Source organism: Monodelphis domestica, chromosome 2, assembly GCF_027887165.1.
Source record: "Monodelphis domestica isolate mMonDom1 chromosome 2, mMonDom1.pri, whole genome shotgun sequence".
Lineage (NCBI taxonomy): Eukaryota > Metazoa > Chordata > Mammalia > Didelphimorphia > Didelphidae > Monodelphis > Monodelphis domestica.
The window spans coordinates 125,276,682-125,300,606 of NC_077228.1; the positions used below are offsets into that span (position 1 = coordinate 125,276,682).

Below are 23,925 nucleotides of genomic sequence, written 5' to 3' on the forward strand. Positions count from 1 at the left end.
AGGGTGTCTCTTTCCTCTCTGCCTGTATTCCAGCAGTTCTCAACCTCTCAATTTGTAGCAATGAGAATACATAATGCATATCAGGTATTTACATTCTGAATCATAACTGTAGCAAAATTACAGTTTTGAAGTAGCCACCAAAATAATTTTTTTGCTTTGGGGTCACTGCAACACGAGGAACTGTATTGCGGGGTCACGGCATTAGAAAGGTTGAGAACCACTGCAGTATATTCCAAAAAAGATACTACCATATAACAAGGTGACAAGGAAATCTCTTTAGTTAATCTTTTTACAACTTCTAATCTCTATGTATCTCTGTAATCTCAAAATGGCCTGCACAATATGATAGACAATGTGAATGATAGATAATCAATCAAATATTTTTGAGTCAATGAATGAATTAAATTAAAAAATAACATTTATTGAGGATCTACTCTATACTGACACAGAAAACCAAGATAAAAATTCTATTTAATTCAGTAAATTATTATTAAGTATCTGTTAGGTCCAGAGCATCATTCTAGATAAAACACAGCACTTAGATGAGGCATTGCCCCTAAATCTTACTGGTTCACTGGCAAATGGGGGGGATGAGGAAGAATTACAATACATAAGTAACTATATTTCAAAATAATAATACAAATAAGTGGATAAGAAAGATGAAAGTAAAATGTTACACAAAGTCAATGGAAGAAAAGTTTATTATCTACTTGGGAAAGGACCTCTGCCTTCAAAGAATTCATTTTCTAATGGAAGAGATAAGACATGTGAACAAACTCTAATACAACTTAGATCTTGATAACTGAATTAGTGAGAAATATACAAAATTTTATGAGATTTCAAAGGAAGAACAATTGCTTACAAACTGGGATATGAAGGAAGACACTGAAGAGGAGGTAATATCTGGGCTGGGCATCGATAGGATAAATGGGATGTGGGTATAAATGGAATAGTGACTATTCCAGGTACAAGAAACAGGGCAGGGGCAGATGGCATTGAAGAGGGCAGCACTGGATAAGTTCAGGGCCATAGTTCTGTTTGGACAGAATATATAATGAGAAAAGAAGTGAGGGATAAAACTGGAGAAGAAGACTGAGGACAGAAAATAGAGATCTTTGAATTTCAGACTGAAAAGCTTTATTTTGAGAAATACTGATTGTTTGTTTTGAGCAAAGGAGTGCCTGGATCTTAGCTATTCTTTAGTCAGATTAATCTGCTGGGTCCCCCACAAATCAGCCATCTGACACAATGGTTAAGTCAATGGGATTCTCCCTTTAGGCTAGTGCATTTTTTGGAAGACAGATGATCCACAGAATAAAGCCTCAGATCTTTTAGTAACAACTTTCTGGAGAAAGAAGAGGAAATACTGGCATTGTAGTATAACAAGTTATTTACCTCTTCCAGGAAATGATTAAGTATAATTATCCATAGAGAGGAAAAGTAAACAGTGCCTGGTGTGCCCATCTTTCTAATAGAGAAGATCTAGGGGCTAATAAAGAAGCACACTCAGTGAGCAAAGCTCATACTCTTCCAGCTGGCCAGGGATATTTGCAAAATTCTAAGGTCCATGGCTTTTGACTGAGCTCCACCCGTGTCACGCTCTGTATCAGAACTGGCTACAACCCAGATAGACTAGCCAGTGTTCTTCATGACAACTTGAAAGAAGTTCTGGCAGCCAGGGGGAAGAAGCTAGAAGAAACGGAAATGGACTCAAAGGAGAGACAAATAAACAAAGGTGAGTCCTGACCTGCTTCAACCGTTTTAGAACTTTTGGAAGGAATCTCGTGTTTCCAAACTTGTGGCATTAGCTAGACACAGTGGTCGAAAAGTGCCATCATTTTAGATTGGAAGATGTACATCACTCTAACAGAATCAACTATGAGGTAGCTTGACTTAAAAAGAGAATGTCTGACATGGAGAGAAGAAGACCTGAGTTCAAATTAAGCCTTTCTAGCTGTGACTATGGGTACATTACTTAAACACCCTCAGCCTCAGTTCTGAAGAAATTGAGGATGCCATACCAGGAGCATTCATCTAACAAGATTGTTGTGAGGATCAAATATTAGAATGTATATAAAATGCTTTGTAAACATCAAAATGCCTTGCAAATGTTAGCTACCATTATTATGAATGTAATCCATTCTGAAGTAGATGTCTTGGATGCCATTGAAGGGAATTTGGCTTTGAAAAACCAAAAGAGTTTTAAGGTTTTCTAACCTTTAAGGGGAACCCTGTGACATGTAATCTGATACTATGTATATGAATAGATATTTACATGAAATAATATAAAATACTTTGCAAACATTAATTATTATTGTTGTAGGAAATCATTATCTTGTTTGATAGTTTGGATACAGTACTGAGAAAAGTTGCTACCTTGCTATTGCTCTCTTCTTAAAATTATTCTTTTATATTAACATTCTATGGACTATTATACAAGTAGTTAAAAATATCCACATTTTGTAGTTGAATGAAAAATTTTCAGAAGTAAGCTTATCTTCTTTACTGAAAGGTCCCTTAGAAAAGCTCTAATTGCAGGCAGAATAAGGTCATATACATCATTCTGTTTCCACATGATTTTTATTTCTTCTAGGATAATTTCATTTAACTTGGAATTTATGAGAATTTGTTTTGATGAAATCTATTAGAACTACTATTATTGAGTTTTTGTGGATTAAATTTTACATGTTCAGGTGATTCTGGACCAAACTTTGGTCTGTGATAATGAATCTGGTCCTAGTATATATGTTGAGTTATTGAGGATCTTTTAAGATTTATATTTGTGGTATGAGGATTCGTTATGTCAGTACACAGAAGAGAACAAGCTTCTTGTGCTTTGAGATGTATTTGTTAGGTACTAAACTGATGAGTTGTAGAGTTTCTCCCATTTTTACTTGTGCAATCCACATTGATCACTAAGGTTGGGTTCCTTAAAGAGAGCTCTCCTACAATTCCTGCTAGAAAAAAGTGTTACTTTCCATCTTAACCCATTTCCATGAACGAATCATCATGACTTACCCATTTGTTCAGTGCCCCAATGCTGATATACTGTTGTATGAGTTCATGTGCATGTCATCTTTTGATTCCATTCTTGGATCTTTTATCAACTGCTTTGGGTTGCATTTGACAAATCCAATGGAGAATACTAAGGATCATCCTCTGTATTTCTCTTGGAAGTGATGTATGCTTGTTTCAAAAATATTTTTGTAGATTTTTCTAATTTGTTTATAGTATGCCTTGAGGATGACTATCAATATTCTCCCTACTTGTCATTATTATTACTAACAACACTAATACAGTGATAACAATAAAGAGGTAGTAGGGCATGTGGGCAGATAGCCAGCCTAGAAGTAAGGAAGACTTGGGGGTTTTGAACACAGTAGAAGGTTAATAACATTTTTTCCCATTCATTTTCTCTTTTAGGAAACTCTAAATTGCAAAGCAAGTGCCAGCCTGGTAGAAAGAATTTCCTCATCAGAAGATATATAGATATAAAATATATCATATTATATAAATATACTGGGTGTGGATGTTCACATCAGTGAAATCACAGGTCTCTCTCCCACCCCCAAAAGGGAGGCACTAGAATATTCAATCCAAGCATAAGACAGAATCCTAGGCAACAAAGCTTAATATTAGGATTCTTTGGCCCAGGGAAACTTCTAAATCAGTTAAGACCAGAGCATGAGTTAGCCATGAAAAAATCTCTGTGAAATATAGCCATTCCCTAGGAAGCCAAATAATTTCCTCCCTTAAGGGAAAAATTGTCTATACATTGACAACTTTACCATCTTGGGTCTTGGGTCATTCAGGGACAGCCAATATTTGAATGTCAGAGGGGCCAGACAGCATGTGAATACCTCATTACTCTGTCAGCAATTAGGGAATTAAAGTATCTCTTTCTGTTTAAAATAAACTCTAGAGAATGTTAGGTATTATGAATCTATTGGGGGAAATATTATCTGAATGTAACTGTGTCCTATGTGGAAGGCAGAAGGCATGATATAGTTAAGGAATGACCTCCTGGTGGGAAGAAGTAGGGTCTTGAGGTTTTAAGGGTCAGCAGAGCAAGGCTCCAGCTGGTTGAGAGCCAATACTAAGAATCTGACTTCTTATAACAAGAGTGGATTTTGATTCCTCACTGATTACAGCTTTTTTCTACAACTCTACTCAGTAGGCTTTCTCAAATATACTAACTTTATTAAAAGATCAGACCAATTGGTAAGAACAGTAGTTTGGGGGATTACTGCTCTAGGTGAGAGACTCTGAGCTGTTAGCCAAGACAAAGTAAAAGAGGTTTTGAAACAGCCCTTGGTAGAATATTCTAAGAACTCTGATTCCAAGGAGGAAAGAAAAAATATTAAGAGAAATGTGTATGAAGATGGAGGAGGAGAAGAGCACAGAAAATGCAATCATGGGAAGAAAATTTTGTGGAGGATTTCCCTCCCTTCCTCATCTTATATTCAGGCTCCAAGAAGCAAGGACTAGCTAGAAAGCCAAAGTCAGCACTTATATGTCCTCAGGTAGTTCTATAGACAAGACAGAAAAAGAGTGGGCAATGAGGAGAAGAGTGGGCCCTTTTGATAATGCTCTACTTGAGCTAGGAAGGTTTCCCCTTTGGGTATTATCCGGAAGAAAGCTCCAGGCAAGCTTAGGTTGATTCATCACTTGTCACATCTAGAAGGAGAATCAGCTAATGATTACATTGGCTGATTCTCTGCTCATGTTCAGGTTCACATGCACCTCCTAATTAAAGGAAACTTCTGGTGACAAAAGGCCAAAAGAAAGCCAACAACCCACTTTTACTATCACTGCAACATCCAAATTGTTTTCCATCTATTAGGGCCTAAAATTAAAGGTTTAACAATTATGAGTAAACATACCAGTCATCCTTTGCTTTTATTCCTGAAGCACATCTTTAGGTTTGGTTTTTTTTTTTCTCTGCCAAAGAATGAATGAGGAATTCTAGGTATCTTAGGTATCAGAAGAACAGTGTGATGGTCTATGCTTTGCCATTAACTATGTGACCCGACAATATCATAGAATCTCTCGGGATATAAATTCATTATGTGTAAAAAGGGAAGAGCAATCCTTTTCCCAGGGCAGCTAGGTGCCTCTTAGTGAAAGAATAGAATGCAGAGCCAGACTCATCTTCCCAAATCTAAAACTGGTCACTTAACTCTATTTGCCTCAGTTCCTTATCTGTAAAAAGGAATAAGAAAAGGAAAGACAAACCATTCCAGTGTCTTTGACAAGAAAATCCCAAATGAGATCACAAAGATTCCCACAACTGAAACAAGTGAACAATAATAAACCTTCCTCCTACTTGTCTTATGAGCTTCCTATGGAGAAAAAAAAAATTGATGTAAAATAAAAGTACTTTGTAAAAATTCAGAATTTGAACCTAACCCTAAAATGATATGTGAATAATTTGAGACAAAGTAAATGATTACATTTTTTGAAACACAATAAGCCTTACAACTTTTTATATCTTAAAAAATTTTTAATAGTCAATACACCCTTTTGCTAAGAAATCAGTTACAAAATATATGTTATTTAATCATTTATCATAAAATTATACTTATCATATTGGATAGCAAGCATATATTTGATGAATTGTCTATTTTTATAAGGATAAGCTTCATTATAGCCCATAAGTTTTCCAAAGAATTTCAAAGAGTTGAATTCACAGTCTACTGAAACATGTTTATCATCACCTCTTGGTTAAATTTCTTAATTTCCCACTACATGACATGGAATGAGAACATATTGCAGTATTCATTGCCATATAAAAACTTCTAATTCTAGAACAATTCTATTTCCCACTATGTCTACATATTTTCAGAATTTACTATTCCCTAGTGGGAATAAGACTTCTAGACCCATTGGAAGTAAAAAAAAATCCCTCAAGCATTTTTTGGGGGTGAATGTTTTATAGTCTACTATAGGTCCCCAGATCTTACAGGATAACTTCAACTTCTGACAACAGTTTGAACATAACCTTTGATGGAAAAATTCAGTTTAATCCAATCTTCAGTACTCCAGCCTTTGCATTGTCTTATCCATAACAAGTGTTTTTTCTTCATAGCAATAGGTAACAGTTTGCCTATTTATTACTCATCTTGATTCTTTCACCTCAAGACACCTATACTACATGGTAGAGGAATCAAAACTAACCCCTACAGCTGCCAGTTTCCTCTGATGTTGGTTGATGTCTATTTCCTATAAATTATTAGACTATTTTATATCTATTTAGCAGTTCTTTGTTTTTGTAGTTAACCAAACTTCTCCTTAAGTTTTGGCATAGTTAAACCTGTTTCACTGTGATCCTAGGCATAACTTGACCATACAAAGAGCTCCTGAAATATCTCTAGCAGTCACTGAAGTACGTTTTTTAAGAATGGCAGCTTTTGAATGTGTTCTTGGAATAATATGTATTCTTCAAAACCACAGCAAAAAAGAGTAATGAAACACATAGATAAGGCATGAAATCTTGTATCCAACCGACAGAAAAATAACTAAAGCTGGGGGAAATCAGCTCAATCCAGTGTCACCAGGTCAAGGTCAGACATTCTGAGTCAGCCTAGAAGCACATCTATATGTCCACTGCTGTCACAAAATAAAACCAATTGCTCGTCCCAACTAATTGACACATCACTATAGGTCTTTATGACTCTAACCTGCATGCTATCCATTACCCTATGCTTCCTCTGGACTAAAAAATGGAACTATATAATCCATTTTTACCAACACTGGTTTTAAAGAAAACATGAAAAAAAAATCACATCGCCCAAAAGAAAGAATTGCTGTAAATACTTAGTAAATTTATCATCATAGATTATAAGAGAGGATCCTGGAACATTTCCAGCATTGGGTTTTACTGAAGGAAAATGCCACACAACTGCTCACAGATATATGCTTGGGAACCTTCAAACAAGTACTGGCACAAGTTTCAGTTACTATAAAACAATTTTTTTTTAAGTGCCAAAGAAATTCAAGTCTATTTTAGTACTAGTCACTTGTTCTTTATCTAAAAAGTCATTCCAAGGGGCAGGTAGGTGGCTAAATGGATAGAGTGCCAGGCCTGGAGTTGGGAGGCTATGGGTTCAAATACAGCGTCAGATACTTTCTAGCTATATGATCCTGGGCAAGTCATTAAATTCCAGTTGCCACTCTTCTGCCTCAAAACCAATACTTTTATTGATTCAAAGATAGAAGATAAAGATTTTTTAAAAAGTCATTCTAGCTAAAATCTTTAATTAACATAGCTGTGATAAAAATCCATTCATACAAAACTCCACCATGGAAACACAACACATATATACAAATAAATTTGTGTATACATGTGTGTACATATAGTTATATATTTTGTATAGATTGTATATACATATATGCATACATTACATAGAAACCTGTTCGTCTATGTAAATAGATTGTGTTGTTTATGTGATCTCCCCATTATCTTACGTCTCTAAAAAACACTCAATGGGGAGAAAGTCATGGGTTTCAGAGACTCACAGTTAAATCTACTTATAAGAAAATGTCCTCCAGTTTCTCCAGCCAATTCTACCATAAGTTTCTCACCAGCCTTTTCAACTGTTCCAAGCTCTGTCTGTCAACATCTGACAAAGCACTTCTGGAAAGAGATAACATTTCTTTTTCTTTGGGTATGGAAAGAAAACTGTTGGAAAGCAGGTTGACTAAGATAACTGACAATGGACCATTCTTTAAATGGTTTTGACCTAGGGCAATCTTTTAAAGAATCTTTTCTGTCTGCCAACTATTATCTATAGGAATAACCACATTTCACCATGGCTCATATTCTCAGTCAAATTAACTCTGCTTCATGAAGATTATGGTACTTCTGAAGAAAAAAATCTGCCAGCTGGTATGTGAAGATAGAGAAAATTCTTCCTGCTGTCTTTCCATATTATTTCTTCCTTGATCAAATCACCCTAAGTATCTATGGTAACTAATAATGCTTTCAGAAAATCTTCATTTTTTTCTACAATCAAAAGATCATAAGAGTGCTCAACCAATTGTTCATTTACTAAAATATACAAAAATCATCCACCAAAAATGTTTTTGTGTGTGTTCTAAAATATTTTCTTTAATATAAAACATGACTCAGAGAGTATCAGATAGACCGTTCATCTTGTTTCTGAATAGCATTGTTCCTGTTTTAAACCAAATCCAATCCCAGAATCCCTTGGATGTTTCAAGAGGAGCAGTAGGCTTGAGTGTGAAAATTGGTTACTATTGCAAAATGATAGAGTATAACAATGAAGAAGTTGGCACCTTTCCCTGACCCCCAAGGAAAGGGATTTAGAAATGACATGGTGGGTCTCAACAGAACACAGGCTCTTGTGTGGAGTATCGTTTTACTAGGAAGGCTTGGCCTCTTCCTCAGCAGCTGTGAAGTTGTCAGCCGAGGCATTCTTTACAAAACCGGGTAGCTGTTTGGTGCTGACATGTTCACTTCTGAGCTCTGTAAGAGAAAACCTCCCTGGAATGTTGAGCTAGGCAAAGAAAGCAGATGCCTGGAAAGAAAGAGCCCATCACATATCAGGTGCTTAGAAACCTTCTGGAAACTCCATCACGGAAACACAACACAGTCTTTTCCTCCCTGACTAGCTCTTTTCCTCACCATTTAGGGAGAACTAAATGGTTTCCTGAGAACTGAGAAAGTTGAAGGCTTTCCACTAACTGTGTGACAGGGCTAGAAATGTTCCAAAAGGACCAGAGTTTATGAACATTGGACTTAAAGTCAAAGATATGAAAGAGTTAAAATCTTAGCCCTGATGGCTATTTGTGACCTGCACAAAGTTGGTCCATTGAGTAAAAACCCCTGGGGCAATTTTTTAGAAGACAGGGATTAATTAGAGTCACAAAGGATGGGTTGGCATTGTGACAGAGGCTGGCACTAAAGAAAATTGCCAGGCTGAATACAACTTAACCCTTTTTTAATATAGCATGTATAGGTTTCAATGTGCAACAATGGAAGGCAACTCTTGGATCAATAAGATCATAGATCCACGAGTAAGTATCAATCAAGTTACTTGATCATTTCAGTCCTTAGTCTATAAATTGGGGGACTGGACACAGTCATCTGGTCCCTACCAGGTCTAAATCCGATGAAAACCACACCTGAATTTGAGTCGTGGAGGTGCTTCTCAACTCACTACATGATGATAATAAATCACTTTGGTTCTTGGAGGCTGTCTCCACACTTATAAAATGGGGATACCAGTTCTTACAGTATCTACCTCAAAAGTGGTTGTAAGAAAAGCACTCTGTAAACTGCCTCACAAGTGATTCTGAGAAAAGCACTCAGAAAACTGCCAATAGCTATGTAAACAACGGACTAGGTTATTGCCTCTTTCTATAAGTAATATTTAGGGTACATAATGGCCACAAAATCTATCTACCTTATAGATCTAAGCTCCTTTGGGGTTTGCCAAAGACCCTGGTGAAGTGAGTTTTCAGATCAAGAAAATGATTGAATGTGAATTCAAGGATCTACAATCTCTTCTTGATGTTTATTCAATTTCTTTAGGGTTTTTCTAAAAAAGAAGAGACCAAGAAAGGTTTGGGGAATCTTTTTAGGCTCTACAGTCAGAAAACAACATGCTGGAATTATCAACTAAAAAGACAAAGGCTCAGGTTCTCCAGGATCAGTTATGAAAGTGGTTACATCCTTAGCTTCCTAGGACCAGATCCTGCTGTAACAGAGACTATTTAGACAGTAATGACCTGAACAAAGCTAAATGTATGGCTACTGTAGTTATCATGTGGGTGCTTGGCAATAAAATATCATGCCTTAGCAAATGAAGAAACATGGGAGGGTGCAGAAAGGTCAGGTAAAAGAGCAGAAAAGAAATCAATGTCGAAAGAGGTCATTTTATGAGCTTCAGAGGGAGCTATAGTCATTGATTATAATATCACTGCAACAACACAGACCTCTCTGAGATCTGAAATTACATTTCCAGCTTAAATTTATAGAATACATCGCAGACCTTGGTAGAGTCTGTAGCTGGATGCTTGCCATGTAGGGAGTGCCTTAGGTTGTCAGGGTTTGAGGAAAGTTAGCATTAAAAAAGATGTTGATACCTTGTCTGAGCAAATACTACAAAGCTCACTTGGTTAGCCTAGATGATTCCAAGGAGGTTTAGACAATGGGTTCAGTTTTCACAGGGTCAATCAAATATATAAACACACACACAAACACAGAGACCCAAAGCAAAAAAAAAAAATACACCACAACACACACACACACACACTTTTCTAGGGAGACACAAGAGATACACCTCTAATTCTGGTCACTTGTTTTGCAGATGTGAGGGACAGTAAGACAAAAGCTAGCTCAAACCAACAGCCCTTCTCTACTATAGGGAAAATAATGAAAACGCATAGCATTAGGTGGGATTGATTTTGATGGTAGGTCAATAAGAGGGTAGTCTTCATAAGTTAAAAATTGCACAATATTATCATTAAAGAGGGCAATATTTATCATATTATATATTATATACATGCTTTTTGTTTTCCTCTGCTTTCTTTCCATAGACTTCAATGTATTTATGTTCTATTTTGTCCCCTGTCTTCACAAAGTTGTAAAAAACATCAGATCACAAAAATTATATTTGGCTTGTAAATTCTGCATTACTTCTACCCACATTTATCAATGTCACCCCCTCTGCTTCCTAGACATTCTCATCTTTCTACAGCTCTTCATTCCATATCCTAATAGCCACAGGCCTCTGCCTTTGGGTAATTCATTCAACTTTGATCCAACCCAGACTCATATGCAAAAAAAAGGAACAGAAATAGAAGAAGCGTATTAAACATAGTCCTAATTTATTAAGCATACTACCTCATTTCTTTGGGAGATGAGTTACATGGGCTAATGCTTATTTCCAAGGGTTCTCAAAAGGAGTTTCAAAGCACATAAAGTATATTTAAACTGGATTATCAACCCTTGTTCTTGAAAACAAGTAAAAGAGAGAATATTCATGTGCCTTCATATAGTAGGACCTTAATAAACACTCCTTTAACTGATAATCTAAAAGCTTCATTTCAGTGAAATCCTTTAAAGATGATGGGGCAACAATGATCCTATTTAAAAATTGGTCTGGGGTTTTATTAACTTAATGACTCTCTTCCCTGTCATACACTAGACACACTTTAACAGACTGGTTGCCACTCTATCAAACCAAGCTAAGTTACTTCTCCCCTCTACATGTACTTACTTACAGGTTTTGGAGGATAAGCTAATTAAGAAGTTCCTTCCCTGTTTTCAATCTTGAAGTAGAATAACAAATTCGAGTGATTTGAGGAGATTGGGTCCAGAGCTTTTAAATTCTAGTGTGATTCTGGCACCATGAGATACAAGAACCATTTCCTTCCAGGTCTGTGACTAAGAGATTGACTGAGGAGCTCAAGTTCATCAAGAGACTAGGCTGGAAGAAGGACTTGGGACAAAAGCGTTTTGTGTACTATTTAAAATACATTGATTTGGGGGGGAATTGCTTGGAAATTGCTATAATAAATTATTGTAGTCCTTAGTTCACATAAACATATTATTGACATTAGTAATCTGTATTATAAATTCTGAAAAGAGGAGCTTCTATCTTATACCTTTATTTTCTCAGAACTCATTCACCTTTTAAGCTCTCTCACCATTAACCTTCCATTAAATGGAACTCACATTACTTATGCCTCCTCCATTACTTCCACCAACTTCCAAAGTGATTGGGGTAGGTTTGAGAGTCTTAATTTATACAGAAACAAACAAATACTGCCAGATTTTGTAAATATATTTTTTAAATTTTAGGGGAAAATGCCCCCAAACAATCTCTCTGCCATTTGATTGAAACTAATATTAAAAATTATTTAACTATCAAATGGCCATGTCTCAGTCTTCATTTTCTTTGACATCTCTGTGACTTAAACAACTCTGATTTATCTCTATATCTAGCAACCCTACTATCCCTTTGGTATCTATTGCACAAAATAATCTTAGTTTTCTTTCTACCTCTCTACTCATTCCATTTTTCTTTGATTGGTTCTCTTTTCTTGTCATATACCCCAAAGAGGGAGTCTCCAGAGTCTTAGCCCTTGGCCGTCTCTCTTTGAATTCTCTCTTTTTTTTTTAGGAAAAAAAGGGATAATGTCAGTCAGAACAGAAAGATCTCCTAACCAAAAGAGGAAAGTCCAGATTGTTTATTTTATATACTAGCAAACCCCACCTTAATTTCTTTTGAAAAAATTAAGGCAAGATAAATCTTAATGGAAATAAAGTAAAGAAAGGTAATTCAAATGCATTATATATTGCACTGTTACTAAATGGTACAAGTAATACAAACCACATGGGATCCATTTATTTTTCCCTCTTTTCCAGGACTATTATAATGTCTCCACTTCAACAACAACAAAAAAATGGGCTCACTGTACCTTAAACATGGAATAAAAATGACAGTTCAACTGGACTGGAGAGGAGACAAACCAAAATCCACAAAACTTCTGTTTATTAAAAACAGGGAAAGGTCAGTCTTCTTCCCCCAAAGAAATGTCCAGAGCTTGTAGGAATTATTACTCTATGATAGTTTCTTTATTAAATTCAGTGTGCAGAAATAGAAAAAGTAAGGCAGGGAGGAGGGAAAGTAGAGAGGCACAAATAAGTCCTACTTTTTTCTGGTAGAGGAATTGCCACAAACTCAATGCAAAACACAATTAGCCCACTCTTTGCCATATCTTCAAGTAAAAGCTTTTAAGGAATCCAAGACATTAAATCCACAATGAACTCAGAAAACATGGAATTAAATAACTGGCTAATGGCATATGGAATATCATCTTTGTACACCTCCCCCCAAGTAATATAAAAAAAAAACACACTGAGATATGAGCTGTGGGGTTTGTAACAGTTTCACTACTAACCAGAGAGCATAGAGCATACATCTACTTTTTAACCCAGATCTGCCTCTAGTTAAAACCAAATGTTAGTTAATAAATTAGTTTGAGTGAATTTATAGATTGAGGGCGGCTCTAGCACTGCCTTCATTAGCAAACATTTTTCACCATGGGCAGTCATAGGGAAATCTCCAGTAGAAGTTAAGTGCCCTCCTAAAATGGATTCCCTCCCAAGTCCTGGTATGTCAATTAATTCTATTTGTATTAATATTTGGAATGCCATGCAGGATGTAGTGGTGGCTGGTTTTACATGAAGCTCAAGTCCTCTCCTCTCTCTCTCTCTCTCTCTCTCTCTCTCTCTCTCTCTCTCTCTCTCTCTCTCTCTCTCTCTCTCTCTCTCTTTCTCTCTCTCTTCCCTCCATTTCTCATTCCTCACTCTCCCTCTCCACTCTCCTTTCTTCCTTCCTTCCTTCCTTCCTTCCTTCCTTCCTCTCTGTCTCTTGTCTTTGACTCTGTGTCTCTGTGTCTTTGTCTCTGCCTCTTGAGTCATTATTATTAAAATGGCCTTGTTTTCAAACGGTGGTGTACTATGCAGCAGATTTTACAGGAATAGGGAGGATAAAAAGCTGAGAATTTCTCCCCTGGTCGCTGCCTATTAAAGCCCTCAGCTTGACAACAGCAGGCTACATTTTAGTGTCAAAGAACAGGGCACTGTATTCAGTTTCAGTGCAGTGAGGGGTTTGAGTAATCCTACCTCTTTACATTTCAGATCATTCACAGAAAAGTCAACAATATCAGACATTCAAAAATAGTCACTGAGGGGTGGATCATATACCCAGCACTCAAATATAGGAGCATGCCAACAACAGGAAATCTAAGTCCACACAGGTAGGAGGAATGCCAAGGGTTAAATGGCTTTTCTTTGTAAAATTCTCTTATAACCAGCTCTTTATGGTCCATGGTAATAGGAACAGTACTTAACAGATAAATGCAATTCATCCTTAGCCAAAATACCCAATTTTTGCCCATATCTATCTTTCATATTACAAAATCTTTTTATGCCTTCCAGATTCATAAAAGATTTGGTAATATAGCAATAGACTATGTCTTCCCAAAGTAGAAATATTATGATACAATGGGAAGAGTGTTGAGTTTGGAGCCAGGGAATCTGGGTTCTATACCTGGCCCCGTCACTTACTTCTTACTACTTGTGTAATCTTTGGTATCATTAAAACCCAATGGGCCTCAACACTTCATGTGTAAAATGAAGGCGTTGGATTAAATGGCTTCTAAGGTTCCTTTTAATTCGAAACCTATAAAAGGTAAAGTTATCTCATTTGAGATTTTGTTGTTGCTTTAAAATTTCCTTTTCTCCCTTCTTGTACAAATGAATGGAAACTGAAACAGCTTGGAGAAAGAACCAAAAGTATTAGTAATTCCCCTAGAAGACTATAATACTCACCCATTTAACCACATTCCTTAAAATATGATCTTCCATAATAATGAGTATAATTTTCTGATTTGGTATTCTAGGTTTGGTACATCATTACCTTATGGTTGATAGGATTAAGAGAAACCATTGCCACCTGCTGTCTTGACTGAAAGGGAAAGGGGAAACCCACCCTATAATTTTAAATACTTCAAAAAAGCCATCATTTCACCAATGAGGGTACTTCTACCAAAGAAATAAATAAATGCAAAAAATACAGACCTTTTGTATGAAATGCTATGGCTATTTTTTTAAAATCACTACTGGTAGAAAGAGTTTGCAAATTAATTAGGCTGGTCCTCTGACAACTAATATCCGTCTATTACCTGAAGCCTTGCCAGTGGGACCTGCCAATGCCTCCTCTCTCCTAGCAGAGCCTCTGAGAGCCCATGCCACGACAAGGCATCTGAGAAGCCTTTAGTGAGGGACACTAGATTGATAAACATGTACAGGCATATCTATAAAAATGTAACTGACAAGAGATGACTAAGTCCTTGGAAAAAGTAATCCAACTGACTCTAAAGAAAGCTACAGGAAATTGGCACCTTCTACTATCTCCCACTGAGAAGTAACAGTATCTGGGTTACAGATATGTTTGTAAGACCTATCTATGGCACAGATAATTGAGTTAGTGCAGCAAACTAGCTCCACACTTTGAAGTGGGGATGCTATTGGTATACTAACCTTTCTTTCACCTGATAGGGTAAGCCCACAATCCTCTCACACATGTTAACAATCTTGTGACCTTTACTCCATCCTCATTATCACATCATTTATGTTAACCAACCCCAGGAGCCTTGATATAAAAAGGGCTACTTAGAAACAAGGACAGCCAGAAGTAATTTAATAAACTTACTCCTGGGGCTCAAAGCCAACCTTGGCCAGAGGGAGAAGAGTATTCAACTAAAGGAATGAAATACTCAACACTTAGCTACATTACTATATTAAAGAGAGAGACAACCTCTACTGAAGAGGCCGAGTTTTTCATCAGCCCAAGAACTAGACATGGAAGGAAAACTAGAGTTTGAAGGAACTGGGGCCACTGCTGCTCTTCCTTCTATATTAAAAGGAGTAGCATATATATCTAGATACACATATATAGTTATACTTTACTGTATAAATATCTTTAGCCCATTTTACAGCCAAAAAAACTGAAATGAAACAGGTTAAGTAACCTATGTAACTAATAAGCCATAGAAAGGTGCAAAAAATAAATTCCAAAAGCCAATTCACCTCCTAGAACAGGGATTCTTAAACTTTTTTTGTACCTTGGACCTCTCTGGCAGTCTAGTGAAGCCTCTGGACCTCTTCTGAGAATGATTTTTTAAATGTATCAAATAAAATATATAGGCTTATAAGGGAAATTGATTATATTGAAATACATTGATCAATATATATGTATATATACATATACATATATGTATAACCCAGTGGAATTGCTTGTCAACTCCAGGAGCAGGGAGGGAAGAAGGAGAGAGAACAAGAATTGTGTAACCATGAAAAAATTAAAAAATAAACTAAAAAAACATATATATACACACACATATACATATATGTGTAACCCAGTAGAATTGCTTGTAAACTCTGGGAGGGAGGAGGGAAAAAGGAGGGAGAACAAGAATTGAGTAACCATGAAAAAATTTAAAAATAAACTAAAAATAAATAAAAATAAATATATATGTATGTTTTATCTTTATAGATAGATATTTATTTTTAAGTTCAACAATACCTAGTCAAGAATCCCTGTACTAAAGCTTAAAGGAACAGCAAATTTCTTAGACAAAGAGAACACTGGCTTTAGATCTGGGTTCAAATCTAAGGACTGCCAATAAAGTGACCTTGGGACACTCTCTTAGTCCCTTTAGGTCCCAGGTTCTTCATCTTCAAAGTGAGATGGTAGAACAAGATGGTCTTTCAGGTCTTTTTCAACTCTAAGTCTCAGATCTTATTACTATTTTCATCTACTGCTTCTTAGAACAGAAAGCTTTAGAGAATCCCCAAATGTACTGAGTAAAATAATCAGATAGAATTAGTGGCTTTATGGTTCGGATGTCACCACATCACTGACTTCCCTGTTCTTCTTCCAAGCCAAAAGCCTGGACAAAAAGCCAGAAAAATGGCCAAGCCCTGAGTCAGAGGTAAGATCAGATCATTCAGCCTGAATTTGGAGTCCTCAACCATAAAATGAATGGATTGGACTACATGACCCAAAAAGGCCCTTCCATCTCCAAATTATCCTATGATCCTAAGGAGATTCCACTGGGTCTTAGCTATTAATAACTAGCACCAGAACTTCTCCCCAGTTAAGGCTAAGTTCATTATTCATTGATAGACATTAATTTAGTAATACCTACCATTATTTTCAGAGTGCAATGAGGCACTGAAGGAGATAAGAAGTTTAGGTAAGATCATCCCTGCCATCATGGAACCTATTCATCTAGTAGGAAGTAAGACAAATATAAAATTATATATAACATACAATAGTATTAAATATACAGAATTATGAAATAATACATAATTGTATTAGGTCTGTAAAAAATAAAGTTCTGAAAGCTAGATATGGAGAAAGTTACTACTGATGGTGGAGATAAGATGATGGACAAGGGAAAGCTTATGAAGATGGAAGCATTTGAGTTAGATATTATAAGACTGGGAAGGGAAAAGAAGGAAGCAATTCCAGGCTTAAGAGACAACATGAATGAAGACAAGTAGGGTAGAGAATGCTGGCATGTTATGGAAGGGCAAAGAATAACCTCATATGGTTGGACCATTGCATATGTTAAATTGGACCATAGGAGACAAGGCTAGAAAAAAGAGGCAGAGTGGAAATTGTAGAGGGCATTGAAAGTTGGACAACAGTTGAACCTTATTAGGATATGACAGTGATCTCCATGTAACAATTATTCCTCTACCAGTATGAATGACAAATTAGAAGGGACAGAGCAGAAACACAGAGACCTATAAGAACCCCCCCCATGAAAGTGGAATCATATGAATAGAGACAGAGAGAGATGGAAGAAATGTTGCAGAAATAAAATTGACAGAATTTAGTAAAAGAGAGAATGTAAGGGATAAAGGAAAGAAAGATAAGGGTCACCTCAAGTTTTCAAAAATGGGAAACTGAGAGATGGTTAATATTACAAAATCAATGAATTATATTCTAGATTCTTGCCAAGTTTAGGCAAACTGCTTATATTTTTTTGGACTCCATTCTGTTTGACTTTCTTTAGATTGGGGACATTTGTCATTCTCCATTCTTGTGGCATTTCTCCCGATTGCCATGATTTTTCATAGATCACTTATAGTGGCTCAGCAATCACATTAACCAGTTTCCCACTCCCCCCACCCTGGGTCTGGTAAATTAAACTTTTCAAGGACAGCCAAGTGATCTTGCTATTTATCTTTGAACCATCTCTCTATTTACCTTGAGAGCCAAAAATGAGAAAAAGGACAGGATTAATGATTCAGTTTTTTAAAATGATTTGCATATCTGTTATTTCACACAAGTCTCACAATAATCCTGTGAGGTTGGCATTATAGGTATTATCTGTTTTAGAAATTAGAAAACTGAGGCCCAGTGAAGTTAAATGACTTGCCCATAGTCACACAAAAAGAAAGTTTGAGAGGTAGGATTTGAACACATTTTCCAGAGGTTCAAGTCCAATTACTCTATGCTAACTCTAAGGCTGGAGGCAAGAAGATTTATCTTCATGAGTTCTTATTAGCTGTGTGACCTTGGTTAAATCACTTAACCTTGTTTGCCTCAGATCCCTCAATAGTTCCAGTTAAGTAAAATGAGTGGGAGAAAGAAATGGCAAACCACTCCAGTATCTTTGCCAAGAAATAGTTGGCCATGACTAACCAACAACTACCTCTCAGCATACAAAGACCCTTGGAACTTGACATATTTTTACCTCCTGAAAAAAAGACAGAGTGAGTTCGAAATTCCTACTCTCTCTCTCTTCTGCAGTGAAGAAGGTGAATATGAAAAAATAACATTCCATCCAATTAGAGAATAAAGGAATGGGAATATCTCCTTGAGCTTTGGGAAAAAGAAGAGAATAAAAATTAAAGTTTGATAAGGAAGAAAGAAGTCTAGAAAATGTTCAGAATAATTAAAACCTACTTAACAACAAAGGAAAGAAATTAAAGGTTCCAAAAGAAAAAAATTGAGCACCATTCCTTTTATCCCTTCTTTTACCCATTTTTTCCCACCATTTAATAAGCATCTTTTGGGTCCCAGCACCATTTTGTAGTTTGTCAACAAGACTTTACTAACAGCTACAAAGCACTAAATATGGCATATAGGGTGTTATCTGTCCTTTGGAGAATGTCTACCACATAGTAAGCACTTACATACTTGTTAACAGACTGATTTAACTATATATTCAACTCATACATGGGTCTAGGGGACCCTACTGTTCCTAGGTGAGGAATTCCTTTTACAAGACAAAAAACAAAGGTGTTTCAACTACTCCTAGGAAGATAAATAGCCTGGACTATCCATTAGTGCCCCATAAATTCTACTGCTCAGAATGCTGATATATTTCTAGTGATTTGTGATGTTTTCCTTTATGGTTTTTGATGGCAACCAGGGTTTAATGCAATATACCAGCAGTTTGAAAAAGGTAAAAACACCTAGCTGAGACAAACTTAAAATCTCCTGCCTAGGAATGCTCAGAATATGAGGGCAACAAATCCAGCTAAATTCTGATTCCCATAGAAATCCCCTCTGGGAATAAGACCTTTCAATTTGGCATTTGCAAGGGAAACTCCATTTGAAAATGTGTGCTTGCAGACTCTCCCCTGAGGCTTGCTCAGAGAAATTTCACCTGTTTTTTTTTCCTTGAAAGATAAGGTCTTAATGGGGCAAAACCACCCCAATGATGAACTCTACAAGAGAGTCATGTCTCCACCTCTCTACTGCATCGTATGAGAATGACACCCAGGGGACCACAAACCAGGTTGGGGAGGTGGAGAAACACAAATGTAAACAGACTGCTTTGCATCTACAAATGTGATGTGAACTGGAAGCTTATCCCCTGTAATTTGCAGACAATCCTTAGGATAGTCTAAGTAAGACTAGGTATTTTGAGAAGACATAGATGGAGGTAGGTCGCAGGGATGAAACTTGGCAAGCATCAAAGGGAAGCAAACCTTTTTCTCTTCTTAAGGAAAAGTGAATCTTCTCTAAGACAGTCATCCTAGTTTTCCATGGAAGAATGAAATAATCTTTGATATTTTTTCTCATAGGATGAGTGCCTGATCTATAAAGGATCTGTCCCTAAATAGAGACTGCATTCCATCCATGCCTGCCCATCCTGTGTACGTGTCCACAAGATTTATCAATGTGGTCCACCTACTCCTTTGTTTTCTGATAAAAATAAGGTTCTTATTCACAGAGTCATCTTCCTAGAGCAGGAAGGGACCCCAGAAGCTATCTAATTCGAACTTATAATTGTACAGATGAGGAGACTGAAGCCAAAAGAAAGAGTCTGGGCAACATGTCCAAGGACATATAGGTTATAAGCATTAGAGACAAGATTGAAACTCAGTCACTGTCTCCAAAGCCTATAAGGTTTGCCCATATTCAGTTCAACTCATAAATACCCCACAAACCTTGCATTATCTAGAATTATAAATAGAATAATAGAAATATAAATAGAAAATAAAATGTTTGCTCATGTTCATATTGGTAGTTGGCTTCCTGTTCCTTAGTTTCCCTACCATTCAGTCAGCACATTTCTGGTCCCAGGACTTCTTTGCAGACTGTGACCTTGGCCACTGTAGGTTGACCAGTACATAGTTAGGACTGAACAAAACCTTGTTGACTAACTGCTGTAGTCCCATTATGTCTTAAGTTGGAGCTGGACCAAACAGTACACAATTCCATTACTGGTTCTCCATCCCCCTTCCTCCTCCACCCCCCTAGGGCTATTCCCAGACAAACAGCATTTCTTAGAAACAGGCTACCTTAGTTTTTGTCATCTTTATTTGGAATTCCATAAGGTCAGCCTGTCAGCCTGGAATAGTAGATAATAATAATAGCTAGCATTTGTGCAGGTTTAACAGCAAAGCCTTTGCAATATTATCTTATTTTTCCACCACAACAACCCTGGGAGGACGTTGCTTTTATTATTTATATTTTACAGTTGAGAAAACTGAGGCAGAAGGAGGTTAAGTGACTTGCTCAGTGCCACAGAGTTAATAAATATCTAAAGTAAGATTTGAACTCTGGTCCTTTTGATGTCAGGACCAGTACTGTGTCCACTATACCACTTAGTCTTAACTAAGTGACTAGTGGCTAGACTTTGTGCCAGAAAGAAAAGAGTTGTCCTTTTGTGTGACCACCATTTAACCTCCTTCAGTATGAGTGGCCTCATTTCAAAAAATGGAAGTAATAACAGTGTCTACCTCAGACAGGTTGTTTTGAAGGTCAAACAAGATAACATGTAAAATGTTTTATGTCTATTATTGTTATTATTATCTTCACTATTATGGGTCTAGACCTGTTAATTCTTTAATGTTAGAAATTCCTAAGAAGAAAATTCCATCTCCCAGATGCAAGCAGGGGCCTGTCCTGCAACTTAAGAGACTAAGAGAGTTGTTAGAAGCCCTGAGAAGTTGAGAAATAATAATAATGGGAGCTATCATTTATATAGAGTTTCAAGGTTTGCAAAGCACTTTAAACGTATTATCTCATTTGATCCTCATAACAACCCTGGGAGGGAGATGCTAATTATTATTATTATTATTATTATTATTATTAATTATCCCCATTTTGCATATGAGGAAACTGAGATAAGAAGACATAAATGACTTGTCCAGGATCACACAAGGACTGATACCATAGCACATACTACATAATCACAAAACCACCCATTAAAAAAAACAACAACAACCCTGAAGCAAGTCCCTGGACCTACTTTCCCTCTTACCTGGATAACTTCAGGAGGGTCAAACACGACTTTCAAAAGAGACAGGCAAGCTATAGGTGTCCCTTCTCCTCCAAAGCATGCTCTGGCATGGAAATGAGGCAGTGGGCATCAGGTAATGGATCACTTGTCTCCTTAAGGGCATTTTCCAGGAAGCAAAGGGAAGCCCAGAACCTGACAGGTAGCCAAGAAGCCCCACAACACAGAGAGCTGCTGAAACACTAACAAGCTATGGAGAGCAAAAAAGTCCAAACTTCCTCACACATGCAAACTCAACATTTAATTTTCTGCAAGATTACCCACAATAATTACAAAGTTTCTGAAATACTGCCTTAAAAGCTGGGAACTATAGGATCCGTAGGAATCGATCTTTTATCTTTCACCTTTACTGTGTCCCCGTGTCTCTGAACTACACGTGTCACACACTATAGTGAAAGCAGGAGATACTTTCCTCTAATTTCTAGGGGTATTTAACTGAAACTTAACCACAATTAGGTTGATTATTAAATAACCCAATGAAGAGAATTATACCACAAACCTCTAGCATACAAATAGCACTAAATCGAGAAAACTTGAAAGTCTGTTTTGTTTCTAAATCTATATTTCTGGCCAGCCTATAGATGACTGACTAGAGACTTGGGGTGGTGCCAGACGTCTACATTACTGTAACTTGTACATCCTGCCAATCAATTTGAGGCAACAGGAATAGCTTGAATGGACTTGGCACCGTGAAATCACCAGTCGAGTGTTGACTAACACCAAGTCATCTCAGAGGGATCAAACGCAGGGTCTGAGAAGGGTAATTCTTTGTGGAAAATGTATCCGTGTATGTCATGGTCTTAGAATAGAACATGCTAAGCCAAGAAATCCACTCTAATACACATGAGTAACATGGAAAAGTAGATCTTGTTTGCCTGAGTTAACAAGATAGATTATAGCAAATGTTTCCCAACTCGAGTCCAGGAGAACTTACACTCTGTCACACCATTGAAATCAAAGGGACTTGTAAAGTTTGCACATTCCCCAGGGGGGCATTTACCCATTTATTTAGCAGCATATGCAAACAGTACATATCTTTTCCCATGTGGTATTAGTTGCTTTGATAAGGGAATGTAGCATCTCTCACTCACATGTTAGTCTTGGGTTGTCCTTCATGTTCAAAGATGACACCTGATGATGATTACTATTCAATTATTTGGCAGGCAGAATAGGTCTTTTTACACACACACACACACACACACACACACACACACACACACACACACACATTTTCCCAAGTACAAGGTCATTCTTTCTCTTGTTTACACAGTCCTCCCTCAATTTAATTTTCCAAGGGTTCAAGGATCTCATCTCTGGCTCCTGGCTTCCTTCAAATCTTGCCTTGTAAATAAGTATTTCCTTGGGGCAGTTAGGAAGCACAGTATTGATAAGAGTGCCAGAGCTCAAGTCAGGAGGACCTGGGTTCAAATGTGTCCTCAGAAACACTTCCTAGCTATATGACCTCGGCCAAGTCACTTAAAGCCTAATTGCCTAGCTCTTGCTACTCTTCTGTCTTAGAATTGATAATCAAAATAAATCATTTAAAAAAGTCTTTCCTTGTCTTCCTTAATGTTTCCCTATAAGATTATCTCCAATTTTTCCTGTATAATATCTGGATCCCACAGAGCTGTTAGTATGATGTCTTCCCCTTTGGACTGTGAGTTCTTTGAGGGAAGGGGTTGTCTTTTGCCTTTCTTTGAACCCACGATGCTTAGCAAAGTGCCTGTCACACAGTAGGTGTGCAATAAATTCCGTTGACTTGGCTTGACCCCAGTCTCTGTGCTATATTTTGTCCTCAGCTGGATGAGGCAAGAAATTAAGCTTAAGTACAAATCAAGATTTCAGAAGACCTGCATCCTATTCTATGGTCTATCACCAACATGACTTTGAACAGGGTACTTTTCCATTCCCTATCCTGTTCTTTCCATTTCTGAGTCAAGAACACCAGAACCAACAATTTGAGGCACAACACCTGAGCAACTGTGAGTATAAACAGTTTCCATTAAGATACTCCTTTCTAAATAATCTAATTTCCCCCCTTTCTTTCATTTCAGATTCAGTCTTTGCGATACTTTTTTGTAAAATTACCCATAATTGGGGTTGGATTAACCTAGAGGCAATGCTACATATAAGAAAAAGGAAGGGGTGGATCTGCTATATAATTTCACTGATAACAATAAGAGAACATCCATTAAAATCCCATGCTGATGCCTCCATGCCTTCATCTGCAAGTGGCCCCTGGATTCTTGAAAACTATACTGGGAGAATGTACGTGCTGGTATGTCTTTCTAGGTCTGAAATGTTCTGAGTACAATGGCATCCATCATCTAAATAGTGGACTAGTTAGGCTTGGAAGGGCTCATTACCAGAAAAATTGGCCACCAGGTGGAGATTTGGGGTGGAGTTTTTTGGGGACCTAGCAATTCATAAAGACTTTTATGATCTATATCAGTGGATTTCATCCACACCAAGAAAACTGTGCATCTTTTAGAGTGCTTGAAATAATGAAATATTTTTTTTTTGTCAGCAGTTAAAATCCTATCTAAGAGGACTGCT

The 23,925-nt window shown here is 37.0% G+C and overlaps 1 protein-coding gene and 1 long non-coding RNA gene across 13 annotated transcripts in view; one reads left to right on the forward strand and one right to left on the reverse strand.

Moving 5' to 3' along the window:
• Positions 1 to 23,925, reverse strand: part of ESRRG (estrogen related receptor gamma) — a 685,908-nt gene that overhangs the window by 588,950 nt on the left and 73,033 nt on the right. The gene's annotated exons all lie outside the window — the stretch shown is intronic.
• LOC103104591 (uncharacterized) lies at positions 13,061 to 20,104 on the forward strand. Its single transcript, XR_008916216.1, has 4 exons — positions 13,061 to 13,146; positions 13,676 to 13,794; positions 16,484 to 16,533; positions 19,649 to 20,104. It is a non-coding gene; the product is annotated as an uncharacterized LOC103104591 (long non-coding RNA).